The 8,088-nt window shown below is 41.9% G+C and overlaps 1 pseudogene; it reads right to left on the bottom strand.

The window, feature by feature from the left end:
* Positions 1-6,081: 6,081 nt before the first annotated feature.
* Positions 6,082-6,621, bottom strand: LOC101989930 (annotated as a pseudogene).
* Between the last annotated feature and the right edge of the window lie 1,467 nt (positions 6,622-8,088).

Raw genomic sequence — 8,088 nt, 5'->3', positions numbered from 1 at the left:
GGAACTAGCTCTTGTAGACCAGGCTGGTCTCGAACTCACAGAGATCCGCCTGCCTCTGCCTCCCGAGTGCTGGGATTAAAGGCGTGCGTCACCAACGCCTGGCCTGCTGACAATTTTTTGCGATGCAAATTCTACCACGCAAATTAACTCTTCATCAAGGGATCATAACCCATTACTTTAGTTATTTTCTGTTACTCTATTTCTAACCTGATAAGAGGCCACTTAAGCTATTTATAGACTACTACTCACAAGAAATATTCCGAATCTCCGAAGCTGAGGTTTGTAAATTCTGAGTGAAAGTAGCTCAGTTTTAGTGCTAGGATGCGTCAAAGCCCATATGCACAGAGAACCACTGGTCATGGACCCTTTCCTTGAGAGCCTTAGAAACAGCATCATCTTTCTTAAGGACTTCAGTTTCTAACTAGAGGATAGCGACAAAAACAATGCGAAATGACAGCAGATTGGCACAGTCTATGCTCAAATAAGTTTCCTCCAACATAGACAAAGCCAATTAAATAGTTGAGCAGAAAGCAGTTTGTATTTTTGTGACTCAGTGGTTCTGACTCTAAAAGCAATTACCCAGGAGCCGCCTCACGAGGGAGCGGAAGTCAGGACCGGGCCTCGGAGAGTGTGTGCTTTTGCTGACTCCCGGCTCCTCCATGGTGGTTAGCCTCTCACCCCGACTCAGCTGCGCTTCTATTTCCTGACCTGAAAATTGGGGCCAGTAGGTGAAACAAGCAATAGATGGGTTCTGAAAAATAATTAATCTACAGAAGGGTGGAATGAAGCATTTCCTAACATGAAAGAAATAAAAAACGCACCATGCCTTGAGTTCAAGTGACTCAAAGCACGGAGACTCCAAGTGTGCAGATTAAGATCTACTAAAAATCCCAAAGAGAAACTAAGGCAGCCCCAGGCAGGTTCACAGGAGACTTCAAGATAATGTTTCATGGGGGTCCTGAGTGTTTCACTGTTCCAATAGGATTAATTGTGTTCCTTTGTTCTTGGTTTGGTTTACATAAATGTTTTTATATTAATTAGCAATCAAATGGGTGTATACAATAAGCAGGCTGGTGCTACAATACAGCCTGGAAAAGTTATGTAAAGCCTTTCAGGTGAGGGACAGTGCGTTTATTTCATCTGCAGATGATAACTTGTTACAACTGTCAAACAACAATAAAATTAATTAGCACTCAAGCATTACTTGAATTGTGCAGCTTCCCAGAAACCTAGCCACCTCCAGACTTCTACCTGACTTATCGCTCCATTAAAAATAGAAAAAAAAGTCAGGTGTTATGGTACATGTCCATAATCACAGCACAGGAGAGGTAGAAGCAGGAGGATTGGTAGTTCAAGGACAACCTTAACTACGTGCTGAGTTAGAGGTCAATCTGGACTACTTGAGGCCCTACCTCAAAAAAATAATAAATAATAGACATATATATGGGCTGAAGACGTGGCCCTGCAGGTAAGGCCACTGGATGCTTTTGCAAAGGCTCAGTTTTCAGCACTCATGTCAGGTGACTTCCAACAACCTATAACTCTGGCTCAGAGGAATTTGGCTCTGGCTTCCTAAGGCACCTGTACTCAAAGACACATACCCCCCATAACTAAAAATAATAAAAATAAATCTTATAAAAGATATTGAATTAAAAATAGAAAACACACCAAGAGAATTACAAGGTGTGTGGAGGGATAAGGTTCAAGTGTTCTTCTTAGTCAGAGGAATAATATGTCTTTTGTGGCTTGAAGCTTTCTCAAGGCCTAGAAAACAGCCACCTTATAGTAAATGGCGCCTTAATAGACACTCATCTTGAGATGGTTTGGAGGCCGTTACCAATGAACGTAATATTGCCACAATTTGACTCTATCCTCGGCCAGTTCTGTTCCAGAACAGATGGCGGTGGGACGCTGAGTGTGGCAGATCAGCTCGAGTCACACAGCATCCTCATCGACTCCAGTTCCTTAAAAGCCTCCTTCCACCTGAATCCTTTCCCTGTTTCTTCTTAGCAACCAGTGGAAGCCTATATAATTCTCCCTGTATAAAAGACTTCATCTGAAGGTAGCCTGAAGGTTAATGGTTAACCACTTTGTTTGTGGTTCCATGAATATAGGTCACACCAGCAACGAGTCTTTAGACAGAAGGTACATAAAGAGGTAGTGGATAGTTCAGGATCTTATTGCAACATGTCCATCAAACCCAAAGGGGCAAACAATGTGTCTGATTGATTTTTTTTTTTTAAAGTGTGGCTGCCGACTACCAGGTAGCATTAGCCTCCAAACTTTATTCCAGACTAAATCAGGAAGCTGAACCAAAAGCTTCACTGTCTCAACTCTGGGGACCAAGCCTCCCTAAGAGCAAAATTCTATTCCATGCCAGATCTGATCCCCACCCCCAGTCTCCTAGCCTGAGTTGCTGGTGACTCAGAAATGTCTGTGCAAACAATGGCCCCAAGGCTGGGCAGGCTTGGTGAGAGGAAGAAGAGACTCTTCCAACAGCACAATGTGCTTCTTTCACTGTTTCTTTTCAGTGCTGGGGGAGAATCCAGGGTCTTGCCTGTCCTAGGCAAGTGCTCTACCACCGAGCTACTACCCCAGCCCAGAGCTGCCATTTTTGTCTTGTTCTCTGCTTCTTTGTTTGAGATAGGGTATGTATGTAACCCTGGCTGGCCTGGAACTTGCTATGTAGGCTAGGCTAGCCTCAAACTCACAGCTGCTTGGATTAAAGGCTTGCACCACCACACTCAGATAAATCTTTTGTTTTTTTTTAACCTTGTCACTTTTAATAGTTAAGGTCTATCAATCTCTCTTTTGGTTTTCTGATTGTTTGGGTTTGGGGTTTGTTTGTTTGTTTGTTTGTTTTTGGAGATAGGGTCTCTCTGTGTAGCCCTAGCTGTCCTGCAACTCCTGCTGTAGACAAGGCTGACCTCAAACTCAGAGATCTGTCTGCTTCTGCTTCCAAAGTGCTGGGATTAAAGTCATGTGCCACCGTTGCCCAGAAAGTTATCTGTTTATTGCAAAATTCTTTGGGACTTGATGGGATGGGATACATTTTCTCATTTTCCAAATTGATAATGTTGTGGTCCAAGGCTCTGAATTAACCCAAGCAGACACAAAAGGTTTCTGCAAAGCAAGATTTAATACGAGGCAGCACAAGAAAGAAAGAAAGAAAGAAAGAAAGAAAGAAAGAAAGAAAGAAAGAAAGAAAGAAAGAAAGAAACCACAGAACAGACTTAGGAGCTGAACTGTGACCCCAAATGTTACCTGAAGCAAGTAATTAAGTGCAAAAATCACAAACATCAGCGACAAACTACAGTTACAATTTTTTTACCAATCAGAAATTAAAGATTAGGGGCTTTCCTTAAGTGTTCCTCCTCCCTAAATCATAGAAATGGTTGATGCATCTTTGGTTCTCTAGAATATTGTGGCTGCTCCCAACAACAAAACAAAAAAGATGAATCTGATTGGTTGAACTGAAAAGCTTGTAGATCAGTTGGCAATGATGGAGTTCTAGCAAGGCAGATTTATCTTACAATAAGTTTCTCAGCCTTCTACAGAAGAACTAATATATAGGAAATAAATATTATTACAGAAAGACTTCAAATCAGAGCTCTTTAATTCTTCATTGGGACACAATCCTATTATGTAGCCCAGGTTGCTAGCCTAGCACTTAGGATCCTGCTGTCTCATTCTACCAAGTTCTGAGATCTCAGCCTTGGGTCATCAAGGAACGGCTGGACTCTTGAGACCATATGCTTCAGCCTTGGTTAAGACAAACAGAATCTGGTGTTTTTGTTTTGTTTTAAGATTTACTTATTTGTTTGTTTGTTTTTTATGTATACAGTGTTCAGCCTGCATTATGTATGCACACCAGAAGAGGGCACTAGATCTCATCATAGATGGTTGTGAGGCACCATGTGGTTATTGGGAATTGAACTCAGGACCTCTGGAAGAAGAGCCAGTGCTATTAACTTCTAAGCCATCTCTCCAGCCCCTGAATTTATTTTAAAAATGCAAATATATCATAAATACAGTTAAAGGTCTTAAGCTGTTTAGAACATGGTTTGGGAGGTTTTCTGGTGAGAAGCGTCATTTGAAACATGTTTCATTGTAAAGAGAGAGTGTACTTACATTTCCCAGCTGCCCAGACTTGAATAATCACACAGAAACTATATTAATTACAACACTGTTTGGTCAATTGTCAATGCATATTTCTTTTTTTTCTTTTTTTTTTTTTCTTTTTCGAGACAGGGTTTCTCTGTGGCTTTGGAGCCTGTCCTGGAACTAGCTCTGTAGACCAGGCTGGTCTCAAACTCACAGAGATCCGCCTGCCTCTGCCTCCCGAGTGCTGGGATTAAAGGCGTGTGCCACCACCGCCCGGCTGTCAATGCATATTTCTAGCTAGCTCTTATATCTTAAATTAACCCATTTTTATTAATATGTGATCACCATGAGGCTGTGGCTGGTGTCTTTCTCCTTCAGTAGCTACATGACATCTGCCTGACTTTTTTTGTTTGTTTGTTTGTTTTTTGTTTTTTTTTGTTTTGTTTTGTTTTTTCAAGACAGGGTTTCTCTGTAACTTTGGTGCTTGTCCTGGAACTAGCTCTTGTAGACTAGGCTGGCCTCGAACTCAGAGAGATCCGCCTGCCTCCGCCTCCTGAGTGCTGGGATTAAAGGCATGCACCAACACCACCAGGCTTCTGACTCTGACTTCTTTATCTTTGCATTCAGTTTAGTTTTCCTGCCTACAAATCTTCTGCCCAGCCATAAGCCCAAGCATCTTCTTTATTAACCAATGGCAATAAAATACATTCACAGTGTACAGAGGGGAATTCCACACCATCTTAACTTTATCATAGAAAAATTACATGTAACAAAGTATCAAGCAAGAATTATAGTTACAATATTTCTTTGTGAGTCTAAAGTTTTATGTCTAATTTATCTTTTATCATGATTAAGGAAAACTATAACTATCTATCTTCAACTGCATCAAAGACTCCAGAAGGATATAATATTACCTAAGTAAACGGGGAGTGCATTGTAAACAACTCCCAAAGCTCTAAAAGTGACAGAGACATCTCGGTGTCTGGACAGTCACCCAGAGTTCTTCTGTAACACTGGGGCAACCATCTTCAGTCCACAGGCCCACAGTATCTGGCAGACTTTCTCATGAAGCAGGAAATTTGAAAGACTATTTTGCCTATATTGGCAGTTTGTCAGTCATTTTCTTCTGTGTCCTGCAGAATGTCTCGCAGACTCTTTTATGAAGCAGGAACCCTGAAGGACTGTCTCACCTTCTTTCGGCAAGTCTAGCAGTCATTTTTCTGTGGGTCCTGCATGTCCTGTTTATTGTCCAGGATATTTCTTTCCTTATGTCTTGCCTTTTTTTTTTTGGTGGGGGGGGTCTTTTGTTTTTAATAACTATAAATTCAAGCTTAGGGAAGCTTGTTTTTGTTCTGGGAAACAAAAACTAAACAAAGCTTTTATAATACTGTTTACAAACCTGACCTCATTTAGAAAGAGATGTAGTTGCATGGCTAGAATTCAGCTTCTAGCATCAATGATGCAGGTGTGATTCTGGTGGAAATGATGGCATTGTTGACAACGTTATAATCTGCTGGTGGCATTGCTGAAAGAAGCCCTTGCAAATTTCTAAATGACAGGATATTCTGTTAGGAATCTCTAAAGTGTCTTACAGGCCAAAAAGGGAAGGTTAGTAAAATGCTTCAACAGAGTTTGAGTAAAATACTGGATTTGAGCCGGGCGATGGTGGCGCACGCCTTTAATCCCAGCACTCAGGAGGCAGAGGCAGGCGGATCTCTGTGAGTTTGAGACCAGCCTGGTCTACAGAGCTAGATCCAGGACAGGCTCCAAAGCCACAGAGAAACCCTGTCTCGAAAAACCAAAAAAAATAAAAATAATAATAATAATAAAATAAAATACTGGATTTGAGAGTTACTGGGATTGGGTATGTAAAAATAGGGTTGTAGGCTGGGGATCATGCTTACAATAGGTCTCAAATTCAAACTATAATACACCACTTCACAGGCCACCCGCATTTCCAGATGCTTTTCATTTCCCTCAGTAGATGCTCAGTCGTTTTCCAATATAAATGCCCAGCCCCAAAGCCACCATGTGAAAAAGGAAGAGAGACAGGATGAAGACCTTTAGGAACTCTGCAAAGAAAATGGCCCCTTTCTTCATGGCTCCACTGTTCCTCATGCTTAGAGATACAGCACGTTTAGGATGTCTGAAACAGAACTCTTTGGGTGGGATGTTTTGGGGTCTGTTGGACCAGTCTGATACACAGTCTGCACTTTCCTTCAAAGCCTCAACTTCTTTCTCTCCTTCTACAACTTCTTCTTCTGACTGACAGCTATGGTCCCTGCTGGTGTGCATCTCAACATCAAACATGATCTGTCCATCTTCTTGTGGTGAAGGGCTGTCACAGGGAGAGCTGCCTCTTGAGCGGCTCTGTCCCAACTCAGGCTGTGCATCCAGAAGGATCTTCTCCATGTCTCCATTGTGGACTGAGGAAGAGGAAGAGACGTGCTCCAGCCCCCCATTCTTCCCACTGCCATTATCATTGTCATTGCTGCTATGCATAGGTAGCTCCACCCAGGAACTATTGAGGCCGGCAGGGGCTGCTCCCCTTCCTCACTGTTGTTGTTTGTGTGTACAGGGGTGGTGGCTCAGCTAAGTGAGACACGGTCGGGAGACTGGGAGTGTCGCGGCTGCAGTATGACAGAATCCAGCTCTCCTGCAGCAACCCCTGCATGTCCAGTTTATACAGTACACAGTCAAGCAGTCCAGGCAAGAGCAGTTTCTTGACCAATGGATAGCCTTGTCACATTGAAGAAAAATTCCATGACGAGTTTCTTCAATGCCCATCAACTTCTCTGAAGTAATTGGTGCTGCCAGAAACAGATATGTCTCACTGTTGAAAAAAGACTAAGTTCTTATAACAATTTAAATGCCATATTCTGTATTTTTGAAGTGTTGAAGATTATCTAACTGAAATATATCTCTGAATATATAGAAAATCTAATATGACTAGAAGTTTGATTATTACAGATGACTATCTATTAATCTGTATTTCCTAACTATACGTTGTTAAATGCTAAACAAGCTTGGCTAAGGCTAATGTTGTGGCTTTGCCTATTGACTCTGCCCTGTCCAACATGGCAGAGGTATGTTCATCACCTCTTTGAGTCATGCTCACTGTCCCAGCTCCAGGGATACAGTGAGTCTGTATCCCCAGTAAGCAACTTGTAGCATCACTCTGCTCACAAACCCTAAGTGCTCTGTAGCAGGACCTCCCAACTGAACCAGAACATTCATGCCACCATCATGAACCAGGAAGCTGGCTCTTAAAGAAGGTGCACATCTGCTTGCAGCCAGCAAACAGAACCTATTTGGGGGCGGGGGAGGAAGCAGCTACCAAGAAGCTACACTTGGTTCCTGTTTTTGTGGTCTAGAAGCCTTCTTTTTTTAAGCTTTTTTAGGTCTTATGTAGGTCCATGCCCCAGATGGTGGGCGCCATTTATAAAGAAAGACTGTACTTACGTTTCCCGGCAGCTCAGATCTGAATAATCACACAGAAACTATATTAATTACAATACTGTTTGGTCAATGGTCCAGACATATTTCTAGCTAGCTCTTACATCTTAAATTAACCAATTTCTATTCATCTATGTATCACCATGAGGCTGTGGCTTACCAGCAAGGTTCTGGCATCTTTCTCCTTCAGCAGCTACATGGCATCTGCCTGACTCTAACTTCATTCTCCCTGAATCCAGTTTAGTTTTCCTGCCTACCTATATTCTGCCCTGCCATAGGCCCAAAGCATCTTCTTTATTAACCAATGATAATAAAACATATTCACAGTATACAATGGGGAATCCCACATCATTTCATATTATTGAATATGATGTATAGAAAATGCTAGCATGCTACCATGAAATGGTAAACGCTGTTACCCCAGTAGGTGATTGTTAGCCTTGATCGTCAGACCAGAAGGCACCTAGATTAGTAAAGCACATTCTGGTGTGCCTTCCAAAACATTTTATTTATTTATTTATTTATTTA

Source organism: Microtus ochrogaster, chromosome 6 (genome assembly GCF_000317375.1).
Source record: "Microtus ochrogaster isolate Prairie Vole_2 chromosome 6, MicOch1.0, whole genome shotgun sequence".
NCBI classification, from domain to species: Eukaryota; Metazoa; Chordata; class Mammalia; order Rodentia; family Cricetidae; genus Microtus; species Microtus ochrogaster.
The sequence above is the reverse complement of the archived record's forward strand: the minus strand, read 5'-3'. Positions and strand labels throughout refer to the sequence as shown.